Source organism: Anolis carolinensis, chromosome 3 (genome assembly GCF_035594765.1).
Source record: "Anolis carolinensis isolate JA03-04 chromosome 3, rAnoCar3.1.pri, whole genome shotgun sequence".
NCBI classification, from domain to species: Eukaryota; Metazoa; Chordata; class Lepidosauria; order Squamata; family Dactyloidae; genus Anolis; species Anolis carolinensis.
The window spans coordinates 179,101,275-179,114,819 of NC_085843.1; the positions used below are offsets into that span (position 1 = coordinate 179,101,275).

Below are 13,545 nucleotides of genomic sequence, written 5' to 3' on the forward strand. Positions count from 1 at the left end.
CTTTCTCAACTCTGAAAACATATCTTTCAAAGATACATACACAGCTGGGAATGCATATAGATCATTCTATTTACACAGCAAGGAGTTGCACCCACATTTGTATATGGAACAATGCACACAAGAGGTATATGTGCTTGTGGCATTTGTGTTCTGGTTTTACCTGCATGCATAGAATGGCTTTAACTTGCATGTCAAAAAGTAAATATGTGATGAGTCAATTCTTCAGCCCAGAATTAGTAAGAAAATTAAATTTATTCCCTTTCCCCAGAAAAAGTAAGTCATTACAGGCAGTTACAAACACTCAACATACAAATGATTCATAGTTAAGAACTGAGTTGTGAGAAATCTACCTCTTGGAGGGGAAATGCACTCCTGGAAGAGTTATCATGGGAAAAAGGTGTCTCCACTGAAGCTTTATCACAATCCTTGTTTCCACAACAAGCCAATTTTTTTCAAAATCTAATTATCACAGGGACAAAAAGTGAGGCAAAATCTTCTGAACGGGGACACAGACAGCAAAACAAATGCTACAAGAGTGTTAACTCTTCCCTATGCTATCCAATGCTAATACACAGTAGAGTCTCACTTATCCAAGCTAAACGGGCCGGCAGAATCTTGGATAAGCAAATATCTTGGATAATAAGGAGGGATTAATGAAAAAGCCTATTAAACATCAAATTAGGTTATGATTTTACAAATTAAGCACCAGAACATCATGTTATACAACAAAATTGGCAGAAAAAGTAGTTCAATACGCAGTAATGTTATGTTGTAATTACTGTATTCACGAATTTAGCACCAAAATATCATGATATATTGAAAACATTGACTATAAAAATGCGTTGGATAATCCAGAACCTTGGATAAGTGAGTCTTGGATAAGTGAGACTCTACTGTATATATTGACTAGTTAAACTTACAAAATGTACCTGTTCGGACTTACAAACAAATTCAGCTTAAGAACAAATCTACAGAACCCATCTTGTTCATAACCTGGGGACTGCCTGTACTGCTTTTGGTCATTTGTATGACTTCTACATTTTAAAAGCAAGGCTTCAAAAAGCAAGTAACAAGCAGTCACATACATTACCCTTTGGGAGGGTGGGGAGATGCAGCCTACTAGAAATACATCTTATGAATCGTCCCACTCTCAAAAAGAGGAGCCCCACTGCGATGTGGCACACCTACCACATCTGTTCTATTAATAACATGAGCAAATCCAAGAAAGCAAGTTTTTCATGCTATAGTTAGGTTCCACTAAAACTGTAATGCCTTTAAGGTTACAACTCAACTACCACAATGGAGTTATTCATTCACACCAGCCAAAGAATGTCAATATGGAAAGAGGTAATGAGCAGCACAAGAGAAGAACTGTGCTGGGACCCAGTGGGTAGAAACGTTTGTTGATTTAGTCACCTACCGGAGCTTGGAATTTGTTTTGCTAGCAGTTTGCTTCCAAACATCTCCTGGTTTCTTGAAACTATACTAATACTGAAGGGGAGTGCCAGTTATTCTGGACAGTGCTGATTAGAAGTCACACAGGAATAATGTCAAAGAGGAATGAACCAGCAGGACAGTTAGGCTGTTCCCATTTTGCCTGACTAGTGATGAGGAGAACAGTTGGAGAAAAGAATGTCTATCAACAGACACAGGAAACAAAAATTGGGACTCAAATGGAATATACGAGGGTTGAATGAAAAGTAATGCCTCCACCTTCGTTACTTGGGTTTGGATGGGAATATTTTAATAAATCAAACACAGAAATAATCCTTAGAATATGCTCTTTAACTACCACTATTCACTTTTCCACATAATCACCAAACAATTGTGATTGATGGCTTCAGAAAACTTGTTCATCGTTGGCAGCAATGTATTCATCACGGAAGAAGTCAACACTCTGTTTCCGCAGCCAGTGTCTCACAGTACCCATCGTGCATAGATATTCCGATAGCCAAGCAAAGCAATGTGACCCACACATTCTTGTGAAATGCTGATTATGCTTGAAATTTCTCTCTGAGTGATATGACGATCGTCCTGAATCAATCTGTCAACCTTTTGCTTGTGAAATTCAGTGGTTGCTGTCACAGGACGTCCAACTCTTTGTTTGTCACGCAAGTCAGATGTTCCCACCTCAACATCTTTAAACTTACTCGCCCAACGACGCACAGTACTCACATCAACACTATCACCATAAACAGCTTGCATTCTCTGATGAATCTCCTTTGGGGTGACACTTTATGCTGTCAAGAATTCAATGACTGCACGTTGCTTAAGTCGCATTGACCGACTGTCTGCGCAGGGTTCCATACTTGGCACTGTAACAACTGCTCAATGCTAAGGCTTCCCACCAAATGGAGCGGTAGAGGAAAGTCTACTGAACAAGCCTGTACCTGCCGCATAGCAGTACTGCCATCTGTTGAGGAGTTACAAAGGTGGAGGCATTACTTTTTATTCAACCCTCGTAACCTCATTGCTTATAGATGTCTGAGCTATAGTATGGCACAGCGCATTGATCTAAGTACCAGATAATCCATCTGATGACAGCCATCTCTACAGGGAAAGACCCATGAGATAACAGCAATCTGAATCCACAAGGATGGAAGCCACTGCATGATTCCCACTACCACCTGCAGTGAGGCAAGATGACAGGCCTCTGAAATAGGCATACCCTGAACACAACAAGGAAACCCCTAAAGCAGTGAAGTGAGCACACATGCCTTGATTTCTTCCCAAATGTATCGAGATGGTTCTCGTTGCCACACCCATGATTCTTGGTAGTTTCACATCACAACCACATACCTCCTTAATACTACAATGTTCTGCTGCTGTTATGCACAGATTTCTCATCTCTGCCCCTGGAGTGACATATAATTGATTCAGAAAAAAAATCCAAGAGCTCTGTGCCCAGTTATAGGAGCTGCCACACTACTATGTGCCTGTGCTTTTTACAACTACTTTTCTGCAATTATCTTGAAATGTTCCAACCTTTTGAAAATTCCATTCTATGTCTCACTTTTGTTTTGTGCATTTTAATATGTATTTTATAGAAATACGTTTTAATATGTGTGTTCTACAGAGAAATGATTACATGTTTTGATTATGTGTTTTAGCAAAGTTGTAACCTGCCTCAAGCCATAAGGAGAGTCAGGCAAGAAATAAAATTATTATTATTTATTATGACACAGCAAACAAGATAGATATGCTGGATTTCGTATCACAAAATCACAAGTCAAACACTTCCCAAGTCTCTATAATCTTTGTAGCGTTCTGAAGATTGGAGCATGATCAGCCCCCATTTCAAGTCTGAAATCTTTTGACCACTGAAAGAACCCACAAAGGGAAGGAAGAGGACTAGGGAAGTTGAGTCAGGTCACACTAGATATAAGCCTCCCACTTCACTCCTGTTTCCCTTTCCCTGCACTGAAAGGAGAAACACTTGCAGAAGTTGATCTCCAACTGATCTCCCAGAAACACTGATTGAGAACAAGAAAGAAATCTAAGGTTGCAGTCAGAAGACCCAAATCCCTAATTCAGTTCACATGATCATTATTGAGGAAATATTTAATGCAATTGTTAGCAGTTGAGTTAAATGATGTTATTCGTTTGAAAAGATTTCTTGAAAAAGATGATCTGTTGCCTTCAATAGTATAATGTCATGCCTGCTTTTTGAAACTGTTTTTGTTGTTTCCATTTCATGTTGCCTTCCTCAACCTGGCAGTTTCTTGATGACTTGACATGTAGTTTAAAGGATCTGGCTGAAGGGAGGCAAGGGACCTGAAATTGAAATGCAACCCTCCCCAAATCCCATGTTGATATTGTCTATTACTTAACCTGCCCTGATGTCAATCTTTGGCTAAAGGGACCTGCAGAAGTAAATATCATTTTTCTGCACCCCCATGTGTTAATTCTTATTCTCCACCTACCCCACTTTCCCCAGGCCAGGCCTTGGCCCACAGTTAACATCTCCTTGTCTCCAATATTTAAACTGCTCATAAGGCTTGCATCTGTTCTAACTATAAGGGAGCAACCCAATAGCAGAAAGTCCCAAAGCCAATATAGAGTTCTGCAAAACAGCAGAAATCCATTCTGTTTTCATTCTGTTTTCGTTTCAAAATTTGGGTGCCCTTGTTCTATTTTTGGGAAGATTCTGGGAAATTGGGATGGAGGCTGTACGGATTTGTAATTCAGATCCGAAGTTCCATTTCAGGAAGAATCTTCCCAACAACAGAATGTTTTGGGGGGGGGGGGGTTGCGGTGAAATTCAAAACGAAAACAGAACATATTTCTGCCCTTATGCACATCACTACCAATTAAGTCCTTCCTTCTTCTCCTCTCCTTTCAGTGCAAATAGGACAAATATGTTATTTCCAATTAGTTGTTAAACATTCTGAGCATGCCTGTGACTTTCTTGGTCTGTGATGGTCCTCTAAATGGCAGCCTTTTCTGCCACTCAGAGCTAGTGGGTTCCATTTGGTTTGGTAGGTTCCAAGGAAAATGACTGATAAGCACATGTTGAGCATCAGAATAGTTTACAGCCTGTCCCCAGTTGATAGAGAGGCAGGAAAAAGAGAAAAAGGAGAAGCCTCTGTTACAGATGAAATCTCTTCGTTCTCATCAGCAGGATACCATAGTGGAGCTTTAAGCCTCATATAGTTTCCAGAGCAAAAGAATTTACAAGAAAGGCCATGGAAACAAGGAAAATTGTATGTGAGTTCAACAGAAGTGAAATAGGCATGAAGAAGTCACACATTACATTCAATAGCATTTTTTGTGCAAAATGGCAGAGTACAATATTTTAAAACCATATATTTTCTTCAAATTTGCCTCTTTTTAATGTTTAGATAATTGCTTTACAGCTTTTTCATATAGACTGATATCTGTTATCAAATTTTCTGGGTGAATGTATACATTTGTTTGCTGATATAGGAAAATACCACAAGTGTCCTTTAAAAAAAATCTTAATTGTTGTTTAATTAAGGCCCCTTCCACACAGCTGAATAAAATCCCACATTATCTTTGAACTGGAATATATGGCAGTGTGGACTAAGATAATCTAGTTCAAAGCAGATATTGTTGATTATCTGCCTTGATATTCTGGATTATATAACTGTGTGGAAGGGCCCTAAGATATTTTAAAAAGAAAGTGCTAGAATGGTAGATGTTCATTAATGAAGTGTTTTCTACAGGTGTCCTGTGTTTCCATGAGACCATAGAGGTTATATTTTGCAGAATAAAGGTGTCTCCTGTCCTTTTAAGGGTCCTTCCAGACAGGTTTTCTGCATTAAACTGGATTATATGAGTCACCACTGCCAGATAATCTGGGACAAACAGAAAACCTGGAATCAGATCCTGGGATATAGGACTTGTCTGGAAGGACCCTAAGACCACGTATCAAGCAGATCAGCTAACTAGTCGGTTTTGTTCTCTGTAGGACTAGAAATTGTTAACTAAGGCCCCTTCTACACTATCATATATAATCCAGATTATCTGCTTTGAACTGGATTATATGACAGTGTAGACCAGGGGTCCCCAAACTTTTTAAACAGGGGGCCAGTTCACGATCCTTCGGACTGTTGGAGGGCCGGGCTATAGTTGGCCTCTGAGCAATAATAATAAATAACAACAACAACAATAATAAAGAGGGTTGGAAGAGACCCCTTGGGCCATTTAGTCCAACCCCCTTCTGCCTTTATGCACCGAAAGCACAAGCACAGCACCCCTGACAGATGGCCACCCGGCCTCAATGATGATAATAATAATAATAATAATAATAATAATAATAATAATAATAATACAGGGTTTTGGAACACAATACTCCTGACCTCACAATTGTGTTAAAAAACAAAGTATGGATTGTCGATGTTGCAATCCCAGGTGACAGAAGGATTGAGGAGAAACAACTGGAAACGCTGACACGATATGAGGATTTAAAGATTGAATTACAAAGACTCTGGCACAAGCCAGTCAAGGTGGTCCCAGTGGTGATTGGCAAACTGGGTGCAGTGCCTAAAGACCTTGGCCTGCAATTAAACACAATCGGTGCTAACAAAATGACCATCTGCCAGCTACAGAAGGCCACCTTACTGGGATCTGCACGTGTTATTCGCCGATACATCACACAGTCCTAGACACTTAGGAAGTGTCCGACGTATGATCCAATACAACAACCAGCAGAGTGTCTGCTGTGGACTTATCTTGTTGGGTTTCTAATAATAATAATAATAATAATAGCTTTAAGAGAAAAAGAGACCCTTGGGTCATTTCGCCCAACCCCCTTCTGCCCTTGTGCCGTGGGGGCCGGATAAATGGCTTCGATGGGCCGCATCCGGCCCCCGGGCCTTAGTTTGGGGACCCCTGGTGTAGACTAATATAATTTAGTTCAAAGCAGATCATGTGGATGATCTACATTAATAATCTGGATAATATGGCAGTGTAAAAGGGGCCTCGGTCTCATTAGATTTCAGTAACTCCACAAGCTCCCGGAATTTTAAAAAAATGTTGTTATGCTAGGTCCGACTCTTTTACTCCCATCATTGCTGCCACACAGGGATTTTTACTCTGAGGAAGTTTTGGACTCCAATCAATCAGCATGTTCAAAGCATCCAAAAAGCACATAAACCCCACTTACCATCCTCCATAGATAACAGAATTAAGATGATAGGTCCACACAGTACTTTCTAGATCACTCAATAATCTTCATACCCCCAAAATACTCTGTATATGTATTTGGTATGTATTACATACAGGAGTATTTAGGGAGCCCCCAGTGGCAAAGGTCAGCGGTTTAAATCCAGGGAGCGGGGTGAGCTCCTGCTGTTAGCCCCAGCTTCTGCCAACCTAGCAGTTCAAAAACATGCAAGTGTGAGTAGACCAATAGGTACCACTTCAGCAGGAAGGTAACAGTGCTCCATGCACTCATGCCAGTCACATTACCTTGGAGGTGTCCACGGACAACACCGGCTCTTCAGCTTAGAAATGGAGATGAGCACCAACCCCAGAGTCCAACACAACTAGATTTAATGTTAAGGAAAAACCTTTACCTTATATGTAAGTTTAATAAGAACTTTGTCTGCATAGAATCCTGCATCTTTCATCTATTGTCCGATTGCTAGTTGTTTAATAAATGTAATAAATTAGTTTAATTAATTCTTCCTTTAATTCACTGTTTTAAGTCCAGACTGGGGGAACATGGAAGCACCCAACATGAAAGATGGCAGCAATACTCCCTCTGTCTCAGTTGTATCTACATTTCTGCCAAGTATTTTTATAAGCAGTAACGTGATCTCAAAAAAAAAAAAAACCTGGCTGGAAGAGGAGAAGAGGAGATCATCATCATCATCGAGTCAACACACTGGTCGCTGAAGCCTGCCTTTCAACAGTCTAAAAGCGACATGGTTGGCAGTGGTTGAGAGATCTGAGCACCCAGCTGCTTGCTGTCGATCCAGGCAGGATGTCACTGCAGTATTGAGAAATGGTTCATGCAAAATCCCACAGCCTTTTACCTTGCAAGCTCAACCTGAAATTTTGAATGTGATGCAAGTGTTACAAGAAACTAGTATGAGCAAGGAAGTAAGTAATGGAAGATCTCCCAAGCCATTGAGTTTTTTTCTCACTAACCTTGATTAGCCAAGAGTTACCTGCGATATATTGCATAATAAATTATCCAGATATCTTTAAAAAAATCCATGCTTTCTAAAGAGGATATGGAAGTCTACTCTGGAATCTCTAGTCCAAATCGGATGGGATGCTTCTGGTATTCTCCAATCCCAGCAAATAGAATTTATACATTCACTCAAAATGTTTGAAAAGAGCAATCAATGTGCACAAAAAAGGTGTAAAGCAACAATCGAACTTTTACAAATATGCCAATTTGAAGAGAAAACTGAGGGTGTAGAACTAGTCTCTCACACTCCTAAACAGCTGACATTGACAGTATATAATAATAGTAATAATAATTATTATTTATTTATTTAGTTAGTTATTTCTATTCTGTCCTATTTCCCCAAGGGGACTCATGGACAACACTCTTCCTCCATATTCACTGAATTTCAGCTGGCAACTATGGAGCAGCTGGTATTTCTTTGGCCTTGCATCAATTGCATTTGGTCTTGCATCAAGTTAATTTGGTCTTGCATCAATTGCAATTTCTTATATGGAAATAAGATTTAGGAAAATTGGTCTCCTACACTAAAGCCATCTTTGTATATTACTTGCATGGATAAGTGCTTCTAGTATTTATTAGAAAATTATATTGGGGGAGAGAAGCTGTCATTTTAACATAACATGCTATAAAATTTTTCAGCATGCCCATCTTATAAGTAAAGTTTTGCTGATCAACTATTAAATATTGAAACAAGCTAAACAATAATTTGGAAGAAAAATGCAGACTATTTTTTAGACAGATACATATGTATCTATGCATCAAAAACAAGCCATATCTACCTGTCAAAACAGGCCCTTGTATATGAGAAAAAAGGAGAATGTGTTCTGCCTGATGCTTCAAAAGCATGAGCTCAGAAAGGACTTTTCATATGTCGAGACAATATTGACAAAGGGTTGAAAAGGCAAACAAAAATGCACAGAATGGCAGGATTAATTACCCAAGAACATACAGGAAAAACTGGTTGGAAATGTTATCTTTAGTGCCATGTCCTTATACATGCTCTGTGGGCTTTATGTCATTTCTTTTGCTTATTTTTATATTTAATAGGTGATCAGTTAAATAATGTCTTAGATCTTTAATGATACGTGTGGCTTAAGAAGTTACGTTTAGCAAAGTAACAAATACCGAAGTTTAACTTCATATATTTCGCATAGAGAATGATTGTTGCTTTATCAGGTTTCAGTGCTTAGTTTCAAACTACTATTACTACTACTACTACTACTAACAACAACAACAACAACAACAACAACAACAACAACAACAACAACAACAACAATATTCTAGTTGAGCTCTTTTATTCCCACACCCAGACTGGATCTACACTGCCTTATATTCCAGGATTTGATCCCAGATTATCTGATTTGAGCTGGATTATATAAATCTACACAGCCAGATAATCTGGGATAAGAAGATAATCTGGGATCAGATCATGGGATATAGAGCCGTGTAGATCCAACCTCAGTTCAGATACCCAGCACACATTCATTCCCCTCCAACTCTCACAGCTCATTCTTTCAACTATCTTCCTCCAACTGCCCGAGCCCTTGGGGAGTGGCGGCATATAAGTTTAAATAATAAATAAACTGTCACCAAGGAACTCTCTTCATTTTACAAATCCTGCTGTCACCCATAGACACCCTCACAGAGTTCTCTAGACTGAGATTGGCTACCATCAGTAACTGAAATATTGCTTAGCAACCACTGAGTACCATATTTGTAAGACTTTTTCTGTAAATAATGCACACATGGGTTTTCCAAGCTGCCAAGGCCAATTCACCCCACAGGTTTCGTACCACCTTAACCACATTGAGAAATGTCCCAGTCGTAGGACACTTCAGCCTCATTTCAGGCATGGAGAGGCACTGAGCTCATCACATGAGTTAAACTACTTCTGGCCGTCATACATAGCCTTCCACAGCTGAAAAGCGGCAGAAGTATCCTCAAAGGAGGACACTCTGGCAATTAACCCCATCACATTGAAAAATGTCACCCTCGTAGGACACTTCAGTCTCTTTTCAAGCATGGAGAGGCACGGAGCTCATCACATGTTCCAGGACTGAAAAGAGGCAGAAATGTCCTGAAAAGAGGGAACTCTGAACACGGGCCAGCAATCATGTTCAGAGCCCCTACCTCTCATTGCACTTTACGCTCATGTTTACAACTGAAAAACAGGTGCAATGGGAACTATCAAAAGTTTCCTGTCCTGTTTCATTGCCCAACAGTTATTAGCAATGGTTTTAAGCTGGATCACTGTACCTTGTATCGTATGAGCTTTGATGCAGTACCCTAGGATCCCATGGAAAGCAATAGTTTTAACCTGATGTCAGTCTCTTTTAATGTAAGGGGCTATTGGGCTAGGCAAGGGATCTCTTGGTTTTTGGATATTGGTGTTTCTCCTGATTAAAAACAAGAAAGTAATACTGACCTTGTGATGAATGTATTGGTAGCTCTTAAGTTACTACATGTGAGTGTGATGGGGAGGCAGAATGCCAAAACGGGACTGCTAATGATATAAGAGGGGCGATTCTCTACTCTTAAAGGAATGGTCACCCATGCTTTCCTCTCTCAATGTGATGAGGTGGCTCATGTACTAACATCACATACAGAATACACAATGAATATAAACTCAGATGGAAATCCCGATTCCCTACTAAACTCAATTAAACGAAACGGTATAGCAGAGGTGGGCAACTCTAGATGTTACAAAACTATAACTCCTATTATCCTTCAGCATTGGTTTTGCTAGACAAGGCTGATGGAAGTAAGAAGTCATTGATATTTATAGGATTACTATTTGCTCATTCCTGGTGGACTGGACTGTACTGTACCCACACTGTTTGCATGTCATAAAAATTATCCATAGGAAGATGATTTTGCTAGAAAGATGTGACCTTTGTAACACAGAATTAAATTCATGTGTCAGTTCTCCCTTATACAGGAGGTATTTTATCTGCAACCATTAACTTTTTTATGACACTTCTTCCAGTGATAATGAACTCTGATAAAAGAGCAAACTCCACTGGATCTGCCTTTAGATATTGATACAAGCAAATACTGCCTCATAAATGGGGATTGCAGAAGAAATTTAGAATACAATGGGTAACTGTTTTCTCCCCCTTTTTTTGCATCCAGGTGTTTTTGTTGGGTAAGAAAGAAAAATTCCACCCTAGCAAGCAAAAATCAGAGATAGTGCTGATATTTCATTCTCTTGGGTTGCTGCACCCAGACATGGCCCTGATCTTTAAAAATCCCAGTGCTCTAAAGCAAGACCTCTCTCGCAGGGGCTGAACTCTCTCAACAACATTCAATCACTTTATGTCACAAGTTTGAGAGGAACTGTTGTGAAAACTGAGGTACATGGTGGCAACACCAGGTTCTCGGTGTTTGTAGGGGGTAATTTTACATATTTCCTTGTGTTTGGGGCATGTCTGGCTTGTTTACGGGCCAAAACTGACCCTGCCATTTCTAAATGGGTGGAGGTGGCTTTCTGAGAGGACTGGGTCTTGGGTTCAAGAGCTAGTAAAGAGCTCCCATGCAACTCACGGGCTTCACCATGCCCACCCTTGCTTCAAATTCTTACATAAATGTACCCTATAATATAAGTCTGGAAGTTTTAGTCAGAAATACAACCCAAAAAACCTGGGTCAACTTATACATGGTTCAATGTACGTACTGTACCTTAACTCTTATTTTGTTAAAAAATGATGAAAACAAACACGAAAAAACCTAAAAGCACCAACCCACACAATTCTCTCTGCCACAATGCTGCTTCTGGACTTGTTTGGGTAGGAAAATGGTGGTGGTTAGGAGCAGCTGGTTCCATGTAGCAATATTGGTGCTTTCCTCTCTCCATGAAATGACCCCAGCTTATCCACATGTCATATCAAAATCCAGAATTTTGCCCCCAAAACCTGCCCTTCTCTTATATGTGCAGTCGAATTATACATGAATATATACCATTGGTACAGCTGCCATCTAGAATAGAAATATGTGTTTTCCCCAGCACATATCACAAAACAACACACCCAATCCTTCACACTCCAACCACCACTGCACAGCCCCCAATATCACATCAATGAGAAGCCATGGAGTTCAATATAGTTACAGCTCTAGCATAAAACCTATTTCTCAGTCTGTTTGTCCTTGTCATTGGCCCCTTCCACACAGCTATATAAAATCCACAATGAACTAGATTATATGGCAGTGTGGACTCAGATAATCTAGTTCAAAGCAGATATTGTGGATTATCTGCCTTGTTATTCTGTGTTATATGGCTATGTGGAAGGGCCCTTGGTCATCCTGTATTCTGGTTTCTTTCCAGGTTTTAGTAATACAGTAGAGTCTCACTTATCCAACACTCGCTTATCCAACGTTCTGGATTATCCAACGCATTTTTGTAGTCAATGTTTTCAATATATCATGATATTTTGGTGCTAAATTCATAAATACAGTAATTACTACATAACATTACTGCATATTGAACTACTTTTTCTGCCAAATTTGTTGTCTAACATGATGTTTTGGTGCTTCATTTGTAAAATCATAACCTAATTTGATATTTAATAGTCTTTTCCTTAATGCCTCCTTATTATCCAACGTATTCGCTTATCCAACATTCTGCCAGCCCATTTATGTTGGATAAGTGAGACTCTACTGTACTTCTTTTGAGGCAAAGTAGAAAACAGAATGAAAGCTAGATCCAACCTGCATTAAATGTTCCTTGGAGACTACTACCATTGTCTACCATGGCTACTGCTGCCTGCCAAGCCCACCAGGACCTACCACCAGAAATAGAGAAGAAGTGACCTCAAGACTGTACACAGAGACCCCCTCAAATATAATGCTCTTAATGAAAGAGCTTGGAAGTGTTACTTTTTTGGATCTCCTTTCTCAGAATTGCCCCCACTAGGGAAGAAAACTGTACTTTCCCTAGCTGTAACTCCTGGTAGTCCATAACACAGATATTCTCTCATGTCTTAACAGGTACTGAGTACCAATGTAAAGTTCTTAAAAGGAAACCTTAAATCAGCTTAAACCCCTTTTGCACTGCCTGTTGATTGATTATACAGAAACCAAGTATGGAAGACAGGCCAATTGTAAACAAACTGTCTGGTTAATGTATATTTTAAACTATTTGCATTACAAATTGGTTTGAAGCAAAAGCTGGCTTGGAGCTTCCACTGTGCAGCTACTATGGCTGAGTATTCCACATCCTGCTTGCAATCTTATGATTGTCACTTGAGACTTGGCAGACTGTAAATAAAATAAAACAAAATACTATTTGTATATTATGACCTTTAAAAAAATCAATTCACATTAAGTCGTTACAGGAAAGTTCCATGGACTACCCAAAAGACAAATAAATGGATCCGACAGCAAGTAAAGTTCTCTTTAGAAGCCAAAATGACTAAACTGTACTTTGGACATATTATGAAATAACATGAGATGACAGAGTGATAATGCTTGGGAAATTATATGGAGCAGGAAAAGAGGTGGATTGAGCCAATTCAGGAAGCCATAACTCTGAATTTGCAAAACTTGTGCAAGTCAGTTGATAACGAGGTATCTGGGATGTCTCCCATTCACAGGGTTGCCTTAAGTTGAAGCCAGCTTGACAGAAATTTAAAACAACCAATGATTACACAAGTCATTGAGATTCGTTCAATTGATAACAATGCAACATCTATTCAACCATTTCTCAGGATGTAAAATATCCTATTGGAGCCCCTGGTGGCGCAGCGGATTAAACCGCTGAGCTGCTGAAACTTACCAAAAGGTAAATGGCTTGAATCCGGGAAGCGGGGTGAGCTCCCGCTATTAGCCCCAGTTTCTGCCAAGCTAGCAGTTCAAAAAACATGCAAATGTAAATAGTTCAATAGGTA

At 39.6% G+C, this 13,545-nt stretch overlaps 1 protein-coding gene across 2 annotated transcripts in view; it reads right to left on the reverse strand.

Moving 5' to 3' along the window:
- The window catches only part of anxa11 (annexin A11), a 66,947-nt gene that overhangs the window by 38,334 nt on the left and 15,068 nt on the right, over window positions 1-13,545 (reverse strand). The gene's annotated exons all lie outside the window — the stretch shown is intronic.